The sequence below is a fragment of the Dermacentor variabilis genome, chromosome 6, assembly GCF_050947875.1.
Source record: "Dermacentor variabilis isolate Ectoservices chromosome 6, ASM5094787v1, whole genome shotgun sequence".
NCBI classification, from domain to species: domain Eukaryota; kingdom Metazoa; phylum Arthropoda; class Arachnida; order Ixodida; family Ixodidae; genus Dermacentor; species Dermacentor variabilis.
The window spans coordinates 70,959,349-70,978,528 of record NC_134573.1 but is presented as its reverse complement, the minus strand read 5'-3'; the positions used below and the strand labels follow the sequence as shown (position 1 = coordinate 70,978,528).

General features: G+C 50.4%; 1 pseudogene; it reads right to left on the bottom strand.

Annotated features, from left to right (window-relative positions):
• Positions 1 to 7,396: 7,396 nt before the first annotated feature.
• The window catches only part of LOC142586172 (heart- and neural crest derivatives-expressed protein 2-like), a 34,046-nt pseudogene continuing 22,262 nt past the window's right edge, over positions 7,397 to 19,180 (bottom strand).

The following is a 19,180-nucleotide window of genomic DNA, read 5'->3' as shown; positions in this document are numbered from 1 at the left end:
ACGACACGTGCGTATCTGTCTGCTGACGCGTAAAAAAAAACAACCTAATTTGGGACTTGCTAAAAGGGAGTGACAGCAGCTCAAGGAACAGCGAAAAGAGAAAGGGAAGCTACTCTGATGTTTCCCTCGCCACGGAGGGTGACGACGTAACGTGGCACTGCTCCTTTCCTCGTTCGCCGCTCGAGCGATCACCTTCATATTGATCGCCTCTGTACGTACTGTACGTCGTACAGACTTCCTCGTGCGTGTGGCGCTAGTGGTGAGTCAGTCTTGCTGGATGAAATCTTTCTCGCCCCTTACGGCGCTGTACCTTCAAAAAACATCACTGATTTTCCCGGTGGAAAAGTTGGGGCCGTAGTAGCGGCCGGGCCTGCCCTCCTAGTGCAGCGTCTTCGCTCTTGGTAGACTTTTCCTATGCTGCTGTCCGCATCTTTTCAGGAACATTTTTGAGTGAAATTAACACACAGCGCCCGGGCAACCGCGGTTGAACGCGATTACCTGATTCCACGCCGTGAGGAGTATTCGCTTCGCGTCTCGCCCACTTTAGGTTACGTTTAGGCTAGCTTAGCTTAGTTTAGTGTAAAAGGCCTTAGGGTGGCGCGGGGTATTCTCACAGCGGTTACGCTGTGCCGACTATTGTCCTTCCATCTAGGCGACGTTTGCTTAGGTTAACATTCGGTTAGGTTACGTTAGGTTGGCGTAAAAGGCGTTAAGGTAGCACGACGTATTCTCATAGCGTTTGCAGGGCCATCGAGCGTCACCGGCGGCCTTTCGGCCACTCGCGTTTAACCGTGGTTGCTAAGGCCTTCTACATTTTCCATATATGCGGCCCTGTCTCTACTACCGTCCCTACTGCTCCCACGTAAACATCTGCAATGTTATTTTCAAGGTACAGTCAGCAGCAAAAGTTTGCGGGATCTCCAGTGCGTGGCGGAGCGACGCGAAACTGCATTGCGGCGCCACCTGCCGCAACCGCGCCCGGTGTCGAGGCTCATGGCCGTGGCCTCCGCGATCAGCTCCGGCGGCGCGCCGATCGGCTCCGAACGGAGCCGATCGCGGAGGCCACGCTCATGGCACTTCCGCGCCAGGCATTCTTTGCGCATGTCTGTCCTTTCTTCGCTGTCAGGCATGTCGCATCGCTTGGTCCCCCGGGATGCGCTTTTAACTCGCGTTATAGCCGCTGAATCGCTGTAGGACCATCGCCGCGCGTCTGCGTCTGCTGCTGCGATGGTGGACGTAGATCCCGGAGTATCTTTTGGGCGGCGGGCTACGTTCCCTGAATAAATATCTTCCTTGTCGTGTTGCCGATCAAAGCAGCATCATTTTTCAACTGATAACGCGAGCATCGATGCGCTGCCATTGTGACCCACAATTCCTGTCCGTCCTTTACTGCTTCTGAAACCACATATTGTGTTGTAGCGTGTACTCCGACGATGCCGCCTCGCTTTCCGGAACACTAAAGAAGGTATATTGCACGCCTCTTCATGGAAGGCGTGCCCCAAAAAGAAATACGTCGCCTGACAGGAACGTGTATATCAGCTGTGGCGCGAGTGGTAAAAGCCTTCCGTGACGATAGAGGAAGGATTGCTGACGCCCACCGCAGTGGAAGACCGAGGATCTCTGGCGAAGAAGACAAACTGAATATTGCCGCCGTTGTCGTTGATGCTTTCTTGAGCGCCACAGAAATGAAGAGCTCGGCCTTCATATGTCATGCGACAAAATTTGGAGGCGCCTTAAAGAAGGGGGATTGCGAAATTGTGTCGCAGCTCAAAAGCCATTCTTAAGAGAACCAACGAGGGCAGCGGCTGGAATTCGCTAGGGCGTACGAGCACTGGGGTGTTGAAGAATGGGGCCAAGTCATCTTTACTGACGAATCCACGTGCTGCACCAGGTGCGACCGACAGCAGAGTGTTTGGCGGCCTCTGAACTACAGGTATGGCTGAGGTTCACGTCTTTAACACAAAGTGTTTAATGATTAGATACGAATCTGTAATGCAAAACGAAGTGGAACCTGCATTTTGTCTTTGGCGAGCAGCGTACAAGTCAATACTAAGCTGTCTCAAGAGTACTGTCTAAGCTTACTGTCTCAGTAAATATGCCCGCTGTATTTGTTTCATCAGCCATCATAGAGAAATTTAGCAACTCAGCTAGCAGCATTCTCGTCACGCAGGCATTGTTTTTTAGATTAAATGTTCTTTTTTATTAAAAGCACCCAATTCTCAACAAACCAAACAGTCATGACAATTTAAAGTAGTTTAGCTTTCCTTTTCGCGCGCCGAGTTCTGTTAAGAAAGTGTATTGTCTGTGACGATAAAAGTTGCACTCGCCGCGGGTATGACGCAGTTCATAATGGCAGTGTTTTTCTCGTTCTTTTTAGATACCGATCGGAGTACACGCAGCGTGTGCTGTCGAGTGGTCGGTGCTGCGTTGCCATCTGGGGAGCCATCAGCAAAGATGGACTTGGCCCCTTAGTCCTCATCGATGGAACGTTTAATGCTCCGTCGTACTGCGACATCATTAAGGTGGCCCTGGTGCCGTACGCCCTGGACGGCCCGTTCCCTGACGGGTTTTACTGGCTGCAGCACGACCGCAGCCCAGTGCATACTGCGCGCCTTGCGGGAGCTACTCGCGACTCTTGCGGTGTGCTGCGTTTTCCATGGCCTCCAAGCGGCGCGGATGTCAATCCAATTGAGTATCTGTGGGGCCTAATGAAAAGGCGCCTCGCTGCCCAAAGTCATCGCATCACCAACGCCGATGCACTTTCGAGAGCAATCCAAGAGTCATGGGACGCACTAAGAGCAGAAACTGAGACTGTAATGGCGCTGTATGCGTCAATGCCGCGAAGAATCGCCGAAGTCATAGCTTCAGAAGGTCATTACAGCGGCCACCAACTGGCACTTGCCCTAGGGCTTTCTACATGCTGTCTTGTTTGCTTGCTTTTTCACTTTCTTTGTGTGTGTGTGTGTGTGTGTGTGTGTGTGTGTGTGTGTGTGTGTGTGTGTGTGTGTGTGTGTGTGTGTGTGTGTGTGTGTGTGTGTGTGTGTGTGTGTGTGTGTGAGCAAAAGATCCCAGTGTAAATATATCCTCTTCACCCCCATTGATTGGGTGCTTATTTTTCACCTTTCGAAATGCTTTCGTGTAGCCTCATGCTCAGAATCAAACCCGGGCACGTAATTTATCCTATTTCACATCGGGTGCCACATTGGAGGTGTATGCATTCTACAGTTAAGCATGATGACACGATAAATTACCGCGCCAATCATCTTTTTGCGGGAACAGAACGCGAGAGCTCACGCGCCGTGCGATGAGACAACTGACTCTAGATAATAATATGATGCAGACCACTGCGGACGACCTCCACAGATATCCTCATAACTGAAGCGAAACTCTGACTTGTCACGCCAGGCAGGTGGCCAGGAATTGTTTTTCGGGAATGGGCTAAGATTTCCGCGCCAAGCAGTTGACGGAGATTTATTGGGTGGTATATGCCCATTGAAGAAAGTGCACTCGAATAATGTTCCACGGTCAACTATCATGCTTCACGGGAGATAGCATTTATTCAGACAACACAGCGCGCTGCGCAAAAGGCGCCGGTGAACTCCTTCCATCGCGCCAGCCATACTAGATACGCGACAATTACCACATGGCGCCTCAGCGGCTTCTGCGAGTCCCCTAAGCGCACCGCTACGGCATAGAACTGTGCACGGGCCCACTTCTGAGCCCGCGCCCGGGCGCTACACTACCACAGGCGGCCCGGTCCGGCCCGACGCTAAAGAAGCGAGAGTTCGCCCGGCCCGATCCGCAATAAGGCGACGCCGGCACAAAAATAAACAATATCAGGAAAATCAATTTATTTAAATGACCTTATAATGTTGAACTCTTGCATTCCATATGACAAAATCGTTTATACAGATGCAGCGCGCGCACAGAACCGAAAACGCATTCCGAGCCTCCGCTAGCTTTCGTTTGCCTTTTGTTAGCGTTTTTACTTTTCTCCCATCCCTGTAGATTCCATTTTTGATAAATACATTGCACTTCCTGCTGTACCTACATGTGAGACAAGCATACTTTTGCATAAGGTACGCAGTCGAGATCGGGGAGCCCGACCGGTCCGTCCGAGACGTAGAAAGCATGGCCCGGGCCCGGCCCGAGTAAGAGAATCTCCAAATGGCCCCAGCCCGGCCCGAGCCCGTGCACAGCTCTACTACGGCATCCCGGGGAACCAAGCGATGCGACATGCCTGACAGCGAAGAAAGGACAGACATGCGCAAAGAATGCCTGACGCTGAAGTGCTATTAGCCTCGACACTGGGCGAGGTTGCGGCAGGTCTCAGTGCGCGCTGCTTCACCTGTTTCACCGCGCTGGCAGCCAGCGAGACCCTGTTCCCTTGTTTCCCCTTTCTAGGACGCGTGCTGGTGTCGTCAAGTTGGTTATACATGTTCACAACGAAGGCGCCGCATAATACGACGGACGAAGTAAGACGACACGGACAACCATGTAGGCACACTAACAACTGAACGTCTAACTTTTTGACGCAGGAATAAATGGCCGTTGTCAAGAGTCAAAGCATCAGGAAAAAACGCGCCTGCGTGGTTGTCCCGTGTCGGCTTCCTTCGTCCGTAGTTTTATTTGGCGCCTGCGTTGTAAACCCTTTCTTGGAATCGGAGAGGCTCCCTCTCCGCCGCTTGGCGAGAAGCGCTATTCCCCCGACGCATGTCTTCCGGCTGAGGAGCTGGCGACTGGCCGCATCTGAATTCAGCAGCTGAGACCGCCGCTCGCCGTCCCCCTGCAGCGCTCGGCCTTCGTGAGCGACTGGCCGCGCCAGGGCCCGAGCGCGGATTCACTGTGGGTGATCTAAACACTTATCAGCCTCGTTTGTGCTTTCCGCGTCCTGCGGTTGTTCGCCTCACATGTGCGAAACGCTCCGCCCCTATTGTTTTGTATTGTTTGCTATTCTTGGATTTTTTGGTATATGTAGCCATAAGGTCGATAAACAACACCTTAAGTCAAAGACTCGCCCTGTCCCCCTGGCCTGAACCCGCCGTCGGCGCAACTCACTGGGAACCGCGGGTTAAGGGTGACAGCTGTGAGTGAGAGCTAGCGAGCGCCTGCCGCTCCACTGGCACAGTGCGACCCAGAGAAGGGTAAAATGCGCACGCGTGAAATTGAGTAATACCCCCATATTATACGTTCAAAGTGGTGCAGTTCCAGTTCTTTGTCTCCGACAACCTCGTCTACCAAACACAAGCGAAAAGTAGTCCTTAATGTGCCTTGACATGTTAAGGGAGAGAAGCGATTTCGTAGCTTTTGGTAACAGACAAGCGAGTATTGTCATCAGGCGCTGGCTCCCGCATATGCATAGTCTTACCTTGGAACGAAAGAATGGCGCTGTACAAGGTGCTGCTTTTCTGCACATGCATACCTGCATATAACATCTGTTTTCACCTGCAACTTTACGTCAGTCAATGTAGGCCCGGAGCAACCGACCATCATAAACAGAAAAGTTCGCGTTGCATAACGCGTATACCTATAATTATTTGGAAAAAGGGATATGACGGACGTTCGCTTTCGTGGCCACTCTCTAGATTCGACTAATTTCCATTCCTGTCGTTAAGGCGAAGAATGAGCATATGTTTCACGTTTATTCGAGTAGTTGGGTCGATCTTTGGCCAATAGAGGATCAGAGGAGTCGATAAATTGTGCAGCAGAGCCTTAGGCATCATAGTGTGTCGATCATTTCTGCTGCTTCAGCCTTGCCTGTACGTAAGCGAGAATTAAAACTGAGAGACCTTGTAACACTTGCTGTTTGACTGATGCACGAAACTCTGTGGCGAAACAGAACAGCCACTATCAAGCAAAACCGTACACGCCCATATACGGCACGCGGCCGTCGTTGCACATTAAGAGTTTAATCCTACCGATGGGACTACATTGTGTATAGTTGCGTTGGTCGTTAACCTTATGATGCACCCCTTCTCGCTGCCGAAAATTTCTGTGCTGTATTTGACCCGCCATGGTTGCTCAGTGGCTATGGTGTTGGGCTGCTCAGCACGAGGTCACGGGATCGAATCCGGGTCACGGCGACCGCATAGCGATGGGGGCTAAATGCGAAAACACCCGTGTACTTAGATTTAGGTACACGTTAAAGAACCCCAGGTGGTCGAAATTTTCGGAGTCCTCCACTACGGCGTGCCTCATAATCAGAAAGTGGTTTTGGCGCGTAAAAGCACATAACTTTTTTTTTTCTGTGCTGTATTTGGTCGATTCGAGAGTCAGTTCATGCATGAGTATATACCAAAAGATCCAACAATAGCAAACAAACAATACAAAACAATAGGGGCGGAGCGTTTCGCACATGTGAGGCGAGAAACCGCAGGACGCGGAAAGCACAAAAGAGGCTGATAAGTGTTCAGCTCACCCACAGTGAATCCGCGCTCGGGCCGTGGGGCGGCCAGTCGCTGACGAAGGCCGAGCGCTGCAGAGGGACGGCGAGCGGGCGGTCTCAGCTGCTGAATTCAGATGCGGCCAGTCGCCAGCTCCTCAGCCGGAAGACATGCGTCGGGGGAATATATAGGTGAGTCCACGGCGCAGTGACCCACGGAGAAATATAACACCTCTTTCTTCGCCTGCAGTTCCTCACCGGGATTGACTTCGCGCCATGCGTCTTTCTCTTCCTTGTAGTGATGGCTCCGCTTGCGACCGCGGAGCACTGTCTCGTACGGGTTCGCACCGCTTTTCTCCGTGGTGCATATTTCACCTGTATTGTGACACCCGCGGCAGTGCGCGGAGCGCGGTGTTTCGCTTGGCATATTGCTTGGGTTCCGACGCATGGTTTCTCGGAAGAGTACGGCGTCAGTCTCTGCTCATGTCACCAAGCACCGGCTAAAAGTATGCCTTCTAGACATTATTCAAAAAATAGTTCTAAAACAAGAAAGACTATAGGAACATACATTGTCTGGCTTAGGGATCTGCTCTCATGAAGTAGCACATCGGCGCAAGGCAGGGTGCGTCGTGTACAGTTTTAAACATTACAACCACGTTAACCTCGTGCGCGTTAGTTTCTAGCGGCGAATAAGTTTACGCTTTCGTCCGCCTGCGACCAAATTTGAATGTGTGCTTTTTTTTAACGAAGGACGGCGGCGCCCAACACCGTGCTTCCGAGACTATATCGCCGCTTTCCTTTCAACTACAGATATTGCGGTGACTACGCGCTCCTGCGGCTACCGTGCGCGACGAATGCAGCAGCGTGACAGGCGCTGGGCGAGTCCTCTGACGCAACTCGCAGCACAAATTATATGAAGTGATGATAGCGATAATGATACTAGCAATCCTTCCGTTCACATATCACATTTTGTCTCGTCCGGCACGGCACTGATCGAAGCATCGGTGCAGGCGGTCAGTGTCGACCCACCACGGTGACACTGTTTCTGCATGTTGCTTGCTGGGTCATTCGAATGTTTGCGTATGCGAGAACAGCAGTAACACCGCCGTGCTGCGAGTTCCAGTTGCGTGCAGTCGGCCGACGCGTGGGCGACGAGTCTAAGGCATCGTCCTTGAGCTGCAGCGCCCAGACGTCTTGTGGCCTGCCCGTCCGGCCTTTGGCACTCTTCTCGGCCTGTACCACGTTCGCCGGCACTTTTCGGCGCACGTAGTCAGGCGAGTTGAGCGGCGTGAGCTGCTGCTGGAGAAACGTGAGTGCTGCGAGGGCCTCCTACAGGTCGGCCTTGAAGCACGTCTGGTGCGCGGCGGTCCCTGCAGCAGGTCAATGAGGTAGGCTATGTAACAGATGGCCAGCCGCAGCGTCTTGATCTTCGACAGCTTGGTGTCGGCCGGTGCGTTGGGAATGCCCTCGCGCAGCTCGGCGAATGCGTTGTTTACGCTCTGGGTGCGGCGTCGCTCCTTGAGGTCGGCGGTCACCCGCCGCTTGACCCGTCGCCCCGCCGGTGGCGGCGGGACGCTGGGTGGGTGAGACGAGGCCGAGGGCTAGTCCGCCGACCCCGGCCTCACGGAGGTCGCTGGCCGAGTACGAGCACGCCGCCGCTGAATTCAGCCGTCAATCAGCTCAGTTTCTCGGCACCGGGCGGTCCATCGGCGTAGTACGCCCCGTATAGGAATTCTGGGCGGATAAACGGCGGCCGCCGCCGGTGTAAAAGCCGCCCGCTATGGGCGAATTCCTCCAAGCGAGGTCCTGTAGCGGCTTCCTTCTTCTCTTGCGAGTGTCAGTCGACCCTAAACACCTTGTTGTTAACGAGACAGCCCGATTCCTGCCGTGTATATAAGTTACGGTAAGACATCACGTAACGCCTCTTGTTGGCTGGTTGCGCTATGAGCGGCCTGGAAAGACCAGGAACACATTCAAGGAGAACCCTGTTCTCTCCCGGACAGTACGATACACTCTTTGGTTGCCTAGGTTAAGCCAAATGTCTCGGTTGATGTCCTCGAGCGTAGAAACTGATACGCGGAAACTGCAAGTTCTGTCAACCCTGCAGCATGCCCACTTCATGTGGATACCTGTTGCGGGACGTAGTGGATGGCAGCATATGGCTATTTCCTATTTGTCTCTCTACATATATGCTGGCCTGAAGGCGTCCACGTGATCGCTCGTTCTGCAGTTGGTACTTCGCACTTGCTGTTCGTAATGGAGCTCATAATACTGAAAACATCCCTTAGCAAGCCACAGTGAAGGAAGAACGTATTCTCTGCAGAACCATGCTCATAGCTCCTCAGCGAATAAACTTGCGGCGTCTCGATTTTTGTGATGAAAATGAACAACAGCTTTTTCCGCACGCGGACTTACCACTTGACGAAGCAAAGAAGTTAAACGTTACAATGTTTCTGCGCTATCGTTGGTCTTGTCGATATATTTCTGTCACACCATTTTACTGATTGTGCTTTGAAATTGACGTTGATCGCACGAAACTGGGCAAACACGAGTACTACGGAACGTGGAACACTGCCTGTTCTTTCGGCCGTCCTCAAACCGATGACTTGTCACGAGGGGCCACCTTCTGAACGCGCAGTTGCGGGATGTGGAAATGCACACGCATGCCGATATCTTTTTAGCGGCCGCGCGATTATCACGCGATGATCACGTGCTCGCTCGCGAGGGTAGCAGAGAAAGGGCACGTTTCACCGCTCTCGCTGCTCCTCGCGCCTGAACGCGGCGCGACAGCCAAGGCCAGGACGCAGTTTTACAATTGCCAATAAGTACAGCGAGGCGTGGTATTTCCCCGAGGCACTTCCGGAGGCGCCCGACGTTTGTGCGCAGGCGCGAGTGAGAGAGGGAAAATGTGGAAGGGCTTTTGCGCTTTCAATATTTGACCTTGCCTAATCACTACGGAGAAGTTTCTGTATGCGTTTGTCTTCTAGGCGTGCCAGCATAGCGGAGTGGGGTCGAGTTAGTATACGCTCCGATGCTGGCCGCCGACGCCGTGAAGCAGTGGGCACGGGCGCGCCATTCGGTAATCGCTGTGTCTGAAGGTACGTCGAACAGACTTTAACGCGCCTGCGGCAGAGAAATTATCATGGCGAAACTACATAACTTCATTCAATAGTAGTCACATCAAAACGAATGTGGGACCATGTGAGGAAATTTAGAGGAGAGTACTCATCATACACAGTACCACTACTTGCATGTCCTAGCACACAGACAACACTACAGGACCAGGTCAACTTATTAGGTGAACACTTTCGTAACATATCCAGCTCAGCAAACTATTCAAATGCATTTTTAAAATGTAAAGAATCGGCTGAGAAAGAGGCTGCCTACCACTGGGGCTTCAGCTGAAATGTACAATAACCTCCTCACAATACATGAATTGAACAGAGTTCTCTGTGCTGGTAAAAAAACGGGAACACGTCTTGACCGTGTGCACTACACAATGCTGGCACACATCTCAAGCATCGGTACCCCGCAGGGGCGTCTGCGCAAGCAGGCGTTTGGTGCGTTGCGACACCACGTACCCGAGCACACGAGGGTTGGGCCCTCCCGTGTGTAGCCGTACGCGGCTTAGCCGTGTCCGGGGAAAGAGGGATCCTGGGGGCTGAGCCGATGCCGGATGTTCGGACCTTTAAGGCCCCCCAGCGGAGGCAACACACCTCTTTGGCCTCTGCTTCACGTAGACGGCACCCCCGGACTGACCCACCCGGGGGAAATTGGTAGTCGCCTTTTCTTCTCTCTCTCTACTCAAATCTTCGTCTTTCTCTCTCACTTTTGACCTTTCCTATCTTCTTCTGTCTTCCTTTAACTTCCTTTCTTCTTGGCGGCAAGGGTTAACCTTGTATGGCTATCCTTCCTTGGGTACACCATATTTGGTTATAGTGATGGCGTACGACTGGCGTCGTGCAGACTTGTACGCAAGCTCTGCCGCGTCCCCTCGTTGGGCTCCGTGGTGGGCGGTCAGCGCTGTTGCCGAACTTTTTTCGTATTTTTATGGAAACTTCTTGTCCCCCACTTCCTGATCGCCCTCAGAAACGAGGGCGCACCGAAGATTTATCCCAGTTTTTCGGACGACAAATCCAAAACTTCCCCCGTTTTCACGTTATCCACTCTCAAAAATCAGACAAACCAGTGCGAACCATTTCACCGTTCCTAGTGTCAAAATCCTTGGCTGAGGTTTTTGGTTACAAGGCGTCGAGAATGGCAAGCGGTGACCTCCTCTTGGAGCTCCGTGACCAGAAGCAATAGGACAAACTACCGGAGCTAGTGTCATTTGGGGAAACCCACATAACAGTAAGCCCGCACCGCACGATGAATACCTCCCGCGGCGTTGTCTCGGACGATGAATTGCTGGAGCTCACTGAGGCTGAGCTCTTGGAGGGCTTCAGTGAACAGAATGTTATAAATGTCAAAAGAATTAAGATGAGGCGAGATGGTAAAGAAATTGCGACCAAACACCTAATACTCACCTTCAACTCAAGTGTCCTGCCCGAGTCAATCGAGGCCGGGTACATTAAACTCCGTGTAAGACCGTACGTGCCAAATCACCTCCGATGTTTCAAGTGCTAGCGTTTTGGCCACAGTTCGCAGAGCTGCCGAGGCCGCCAAACTTGTGCGAAATCCAGCGCGCATGAACACTCCTCTGAAGCTTGTGAGAATTCTCTCCACTGTGTAAATTGTGATGGGGAGCACGCCGCGTACTCGCGGTCGTGTCCATCCTGGAAGAAAGCAAAAAAAATCGTAACTATCAAAGTAAAAGAGAATATCTCATTCAAGGAGGCACGCAGGCGGGTTTCATACCTGCCCAAGAAAAGTTTTGCCGATGTGACGCGTCAGGGGGCAGCGGCACAACGGCCTCCGGCGGCTGTCCGACCCACAAGCCGTGAGTCGGCAGTTACGCCATCTGCCCCCGCGGCGGTTGCAGCTAGCGCTGCTCCCTCAACCCAGCAGACGGGGCCATCGACCCCGAAGGTGGGCGCAGCCGAGGCTGCCCCAACGCCATCTGCCCCCGCGGCGGTTGCAGCTAGCGCTGCTCCCTCAACCCAGCAGACGGGGCCATCGACCCCGAAGGTGGGCGCAGCCGAGGCTGCCCCAACCTCCCCGTCCCCTACCAGCGCTGGCAACAGCCGGCGCAGCCAAATCCCTCAGGGAGCCCCATCGACCTCCGGGCTGGTGGGCGCAGGGGTCTTGCCCTGCAAGGCGGGACCCTCGCTGGTAACTTCCCGCTCGCAAGAGCACGTGTCCGGCGCCTCACAAGAGGCAATGGACACTACACCCATCCTCAAGGCGCACCAAGCGCCTAAGGAGCGGCGAGGCTCCCTCGAACGCTCCAGAAAGGGCAAAATCCCGATTACAGGGCCTCGAAAGGGCTCTGTAATCTAAGGCATAACTTCCGTTTCGATACACACAGCACCTATTGACTTCCAATATATATATATACACAAATAATCCAATGGAACGTCAGACGTCTTCTCAGAAACCTCGATGATCTGCAGGAACTCATCCAAAAACACAATCCAAAAGTGCTGTGTTTACAGGAAACAGACTTAAAATACAAACACACGAACTTTCTCCGACAGTATATAACTTTTCGCAAAGATCGCGATGATGCTGTCGCATCATCGGGCGGTGTCGCTATTATCCATAAGAGCATTGCGTGTCAACTTTTACAGCTACAAACGCCTCTTGAAGCAGTGGCGGTTCGAGCTGTTCTCCTAAACAAACTCATCACCATTAGCTCTGTTTACATACCCCCACATTACAAATTAACGAAACATGAATTTCAATCCTTTATAGACGAATTGCCAGAACCTTATGTTGTTCTTGGCGATTTCAATGCGCACAGCTCCCTGTCGGGCGACTCTCGTATAGATGCGCGAGGCCGTCTTCTTGAACAGTTCATTTTTTCTTCTGGTGCGTGCCTTCTCAATAAGAAGGAACCCACATATTACTGTCTAGCAAACAGAACTTTTTCCTCAATTGATCTCAGCATAGTCTCCCCGTCTATACTGCCTGAAATCGAATGGGAAGTTATGAACAATCCTTACGGGAGCGACCACTTTCCTATACTGCTGAGAACATATAAAGAAAGCGAATATCTACCACAGGCTCCTAGGTGGAAGATCGACACAGCCGACTGGGAGAAGTTCCGAACTCTCACTAGTATCTCATGGAATGACATGTCTTTTTTAGGAATTGATGCTGCTGTGCAGTATTTTACAGCCTTCATAATAGATGCTGCATCTAAATGCATATCGGAAGTAAATGGCTTGGCATGTAAACGGCGTATCCCGTGGTGGAACGACGAATGTGTCTGGGGAAAGGAGGATCCTGGGGGTTGAGCCGATGCTGGGTGTTCGGACCTTTAAGGCCCCCCGGCGGAGGCAACACACCCGTTTGGCCTCTGCTTCACATAGACTGCACCTCCAGGCTGACCCACCTGGGGGAAATCGGCAGTCGCCTTTTCCTGTCTCTCTCTTCGCACATCTTCGTCTTTCCCTCTCTCATTTAGTCTTTCCTGTCTTCTCTCTTCCATTTACTTCCTTTCGCCACGGCGGCAAGGGTTAACCTTGTGTGGATATCCTACCTTGGGTACACCATATTGGGTTATAGTGATGGCGTACGGCTGGCGTCGTGCAGGCTTGTACACAAGCTGTGCCGCGTCTCCTCGTTGGGCTCCTTAGTGGGCGGTCGGCGCTGTTGCCGAACATTCATATTTTCCTATGGCAGCGCAAGCCTCTGTTGTTTATGATCGGCGTCTGAAGAGATGCCGCACCGAATTACCATTTCAATTTTCCTTTCAAGGCAACGCCCCAACATTTCCGAAGTACTATGTCGTGCATAGTGAAAGCAACATACCGGTAAGGAAACTCTCTCCATTCCTGGTTGCGAAGTGTCCGAAAGACAAAATGGGACCAACATACAAAGCATCCAAAATGTCTAGCGGGGACCTCCTCCTAGAACTGAATAACAAAGATCAAGCAGATAAGCTCTCTGAACTTACCAGAATTGGCGACGCGACAGTGACTGTTTCAGCCCACAGAACACTTAATACAAGCAGGGGAGTAATATCTGAAGAAGACTTTATTGGCTTAAGTGACGAGGAACTGTTGGAAGGTTTCCAGGAACAAAATGTGACAAAGGTACAAAGAATAGTAATCCGTAGAAACGACCAAGAAAGTCCCACCAAACATGTCATACTTACATTTGGTACAAGCGTAATGCCTACCTCTCTGGATGCAGGGTACATCAAAGTAAATGTCAGACCATATATCCCGAACCCAAGACGGTGTTTCAAGTGCCAAAGGTTCCGACATGCTTCACATGCATGCCGAGGCCAAACAACCTGTGCTAAATGCAGCTCAAATGATCATCAATCTGAAAACTGCACTTCTTCCCCACATTGTATTAACTGCAAAGGAGACCCTCCAGCCTACTCGCGGTCTTGCCCATGCTGGAAAAAGGAAAAGGAAGTAATTGCACTAACTGTGAAAGAAAAAAATTTCGTTCTTTGAAGCAAGAAAGCGGCTACCATACCTTCCGCGAAGAAGTTACGCCGATGTGACGCAGTCGGGGGCAGCGTCACAGAGGCCTCCGGAGTCCTCCGCGCCCACGCGCAGTGGTGCTGCAGTGACTCCTCCCGCCCCCGTGATGGAAGCAGCCGACGCTGCTCCATCCTCTTCCAAGGCCCTGACACCAGTCCCGCAGGGCCCTAAGATCAAGCGTACTCCAAGGCCCGAGACACGTGTTTCGGCGCCAAATTCTCGGTCCTCCAGCGCCTCAGAGAGAGCGATGGAGGTCGACACAAAAACCCCGGTGTCATAGACACTGAAGGACAAGCGCTCTCTCGAGCGCGGTAAGAGGGACAAGATCCCAATAACCACCCCAAAATAAGAATGCGATAACCTGAAGGTTATCGCTCCTTTGTATCACCCTTCTTGAGATCCACGTCACCTAATATCTTTCCTATCTCCTATTCAACTGTAAAAGCCATTTTTTACCCTTCAATTCCATAATGGCTTTTATTATTCACTGGAACTGTAGAGGTCTTATACATAACTTAGGTGACATAAAAGACCTGTTATTTCCCTTCTCTCCTGTGGCCTTATGCTTGCAGGAAACAAACCTAGGCGAGAAACACAAACATATTTTAAAAGGCTTCACTGTTGTACGGCGCGACCGCACTTGAGCTTGAGCTTTACAAGTTTGACAGGCTGCTGTACGACTAGATATCAAAAAGCTCTCAATAACTGGTTTTTGAAAAAAGAACAGAAGTTGTGGAAAAGAAAAAGAAGAACTGCCGCAGTATTGCTGTGCCGTTGACACAATAAAGAGCCCGTTACAAGGAACATATCCGTGGTTGTAGCAAAAATAAATAAATAAAACAACTGCATGACTAGACTGCAAGACACACTGCCAGAACAACTGTAATTAGCAAAAATGATGGACTGTCGTGTATTGTGCGAGCCGACGGGTAACCAAGGGGCCCGATTTTATTAGTCACAACCACATGAAGCCAACAATTAGCGAAGAAAACAAAAGCACAGGCAGAATAATTTGTGATTTTTATTTTATTTTAAAAGTTAGAAGGGAATGAAAGTGGAGGAAATAAAACTGCTGCCGGTGTGAGCCGATCCCATAGCCTACGCATTACGCGCGCACCGCGCTAGCAATTGTGCTGTGGCGACGGCTATTACCCACGTCCACATTATTGGGTTTTCATGTATGCTGGAAGATCTAACCTGGGGAGGGGGGCGACTTGGCCAGCACCACGCTTCCGCCGCGAAACCGAAATCAAAGCTTGGATTACCGGTTTTATTTCTGCATTACTTTGAAAGATTTTGCAGTTTACGTCTGATAACTTGCAATACTTTGTTCAACGGTAACCAGACTGGACGGTTGTTGCGAAATATATTCCGTTAGTCTCGATATTCTAAAATGCGGAGTTTTTCACTTTCAATAAGGAATCTGCTCTCGCGCCAGACGAGGGTAGATTTGTGGGTGCCGAGTCGACTCACGCATGTGACGCTACACGTTCTCGCGAGCGTTAACACGCTATATATACGTGCAAATGGCGTCTCATCGCCTTTCCCAAATGCGTTTGGAAATGCGACGCGCTACCGTCGCATTCGTGTACGCGTGGCTACAGATTACTTTGTGGCAAGTCGGCTTCAGCCACCGATCTCTACATTAGGGGCCTGGATAACGCATCGAGCGTCCTCGCCTGAAGCCGTCGGGACTAAGCTCCCTTGTCCGGGAAGTCGACGCTTTGCTACTTACATTGCAGCGACATTTGGCCTGCACCGGAGATCGGCGTCTTTTCTTTTTCTTCTTCCCCTTAGATATATGCCTATTGTACCGTAAACTACCCAAGAAGGCCGGAGACGTCGGTCGGGTAAAAATAAACTGTTAGGGTTGGCGTCTGACACCACGTGTTGAAAGGAATTTCAACCGACCATCTCACCCTGCCTCGTCGAAATGAGGCGTGACTTCGCCTGCTATTGTGGGCGTCCTGATCCACGTGCAGGAAGAACTTTCTCTCAACCGACCTTTTACCAGGCCTCGTCGAAATGAAGCGTGACTTTCTAATTCGCCATGACCGTTTCGAGTGTGCCTGTCTTCCGGAAGCCTCGCATCTCTTTTGTGTGAGTATGTGTGTGTGGGTGTGCGAGTTTAGAGAGACCCTTTTCTCGAATTGGACCTAGAGGAGAACTTCCACGAACCCGCAACGCGCAGAAGAGGCGGACAGGCGTCTACAATTCCAGGAGGCGGGACGACTTCTTCCTTTCAGGAGGCTCGGTATAACTAGAGGAGGAGGGGCCCTCTTTCTGTGCCGGTCACGTTCCGTCGACGGAAGCAAGATTCCGCCCACGAATGTAGAGAGCCTATTTAAGGGGCTCCGAAATGTACTTTTGATCACTTCATGCTCTTCTCATTTTCTTTCATCTACCTTTGAATAAACCGTGCAAGTTTCGCACTAGAAATCGTCTCGCCCTTGCTTGGTCGCCATGGTCTACCGGATACCTGCAGCCCGCAGACAACGCCACGCTACCCACTGAGTAACGTCGGTCGAGCTTCGAAAGGCAGGCGCCGCTACAACTCGGCAGCAGTACGATACGCTACCCTGGAGTACGCAACACCACAACGACAGCGTCGCTGCTGACACGAGCCGCCCGTGCATAAAGCACTGGCGATTGATCAAACGCTTTATGTCAGGAATAAAGTAACGAATGCGGGTTCAGATTATTCTAAAAGTCCTTACCAGACATGAAGCGACACAAAGCCCCCTGAAATGAGGTAAACCAGGAAGAAATATTGTTACTGCCGCAATATTATCCGAGCAAGCGCACTAGGAACTGAAGCATGCGCCCATGTAATTCCGGGACAAGCTGCTGCATGACGCCGCATATCCGTCGGCTTCAGCTGCACCTGGCTCGACAAGCAGCGAAGCGGCATTCAGCAAAACTTAGTGCAGGTCAGTGGCTTTAGCCTTTGATCGACCATGCATGCTTCGCCGGGAAGTAAGCAATCAACAATGGCTGCCACTCTGCCGCCCGTCCAAGAAAATTTCTGGGACCTGCTGATTACGGACACAGCTCTGCAATGCTGCTATGAATTACCAACACCAGTGACTTCAACGGCAGAGCCGCTTCCATACCATGATGTAAGAGCTGAGCTTCATGCCGATCACTTCGGTGGACTTCGTGGCACCCTCTCGGGACACACGGCCATGCAGTTCTGGTAGCACAGATTGGTGACAAATATTTGGTATATTCTATGCGAGATGATGAAAAAGAACCTTAACACTGTCACCGAGTCCACAGTTTCTTGATGGTTTGCAGTATGAATGATATGTTGTCAGAAGGTTGTTACTACTACCATCTGATGTAGAACTCGATCCCGTGCCGCACTCTGACTCATAAAATGATGAAAGCACCGACACTGACTTATTGAAGAGGATACTCAAAGAACAAAGTAAAACAAACAAGACACTGAAAGAATTTACTTCTTCCTGAAGCAAAGTAGAAAAAAATAGTATCCGGCATAGAACGCCGTATATTGATAAGCAAGAATCACTGACACTGTGCATGCGAACCTAAGGTCTCGGAATGTGACAGTTGTTGCAACAGCGCGGACAAACAACTTCATGACCTCGTTGTTAAGACTCATGACATGAATAGAAGACGCCGAAATAGCTTAAGAATTCATTGCATCGTCAATTGTCTTGGTCAGCTACCACGCCAGATGTTTGACTTTTCGATTGCAGGGAAGAAATAGAATTATTTCGTGCTGTAACAAACTAAAGGGCGCATAGATATCAGTATTTGAAAATTCCTTGACAAGAGCGAGAGACATCCGAGCTAACTTATAGTGCTCAGTGGCAGTTGAACGGGCAAGCTGTGAAAAGTTATCGCTATCAATTGATAAAGCAAGACTAAACAGACGAAAATACGCATGGGATCCGGAACAGATCACAGTTCGAACAACAAAAAGGTCGCACATACAAAAGGGGATCTTAACGCCTCGCCATTTGCACAAGGTAGCGCCAAAGAAGCAGAATGACAATATAAGACAAATTTCTGTGCCGCTTTTGATTTTTTGCCCCGATGCTCGAAGTATTGTCAATAAAGTTGATAAAATCAAAAATTATTCCTACTGCATTGCCCAGATGTTATGATTACGCAATTTTGCCACATTACGATATATATCATACTGATATGCGCTTCAACCGTATACTCATTGGTGCGCACAAACTAATGGCCGCAGAGGCGGCGTAGCTATTACAAAAAATCAGTAACATTTCAAGAAAAGCCTGGAATAACTGACCATAAAAGCACTTGGTGCACTTTTCAATTTGGGAAGAAGTCCTTGCTAATTGTTGCCATTTACAGGCCCCCTAGAGCACCTGAGAAATACATTTTCAAAGTGCATGATTACCTACACAGCAAAATTAATAACCAGACTAATCTGTTATAACTGGTGATCTTGATCTAGCTGGGGTAGGTTGTGGTAAGTTGACTATCGGCGATACAAAATAAAACTGAGCACCTGATTGATAAATGGTTTACTTTGTTCCCTTATCACAGATGGCTCAAGAACCTCCGCGTGTTCACGGAAATAAATCCCTGCTCAGTATTTCATATTTAGTATCGCAGTCGATAACAACAAATATATGCATTGACGAAGGGATTTGAGATCATAACATACTGGTTCTAACATTTTTCATTCTGAATATGCGTGTTAGCCGTATACGGCCAAACCATCGCGAATAGTTTTCAAGGATTATGGCCTAGCTAATGATGAGATTGTTAGCGACTATTTAGAAGAAACCTAGAACAGTTTGTCAGCTCAATCCTGCGGATATATGCACTATCTTTGATTAAAACTAAAGGACGCTACAATGCATTGTGAAACTAACTTCCTACCTACAAAATTGAAAAGAACCGAGTGCGAAAGACTGCGAGTTAAGCGGAGCATAATTCGCATGAAACGAAAATTGAAAAAGAAGCGACAAATAAGAAATTAATTCTGCAGAGAGAATAGTTCGCGTGCAAACTGACGTTAAAAAGAAAAGGTGGAAAATACGAGTTCCTTTCAAATACGTAAACGACTCGCATAAGCAATCAGCGACAAAAGTTTTGGCGCCACTTATTAAAGCGAGAAGGTTAGATCAGTAATATAGAAGTGACAGGTATGGTCATATAAGACATGCGCACAGCAGCAAATAAACTTAGCAGCCAT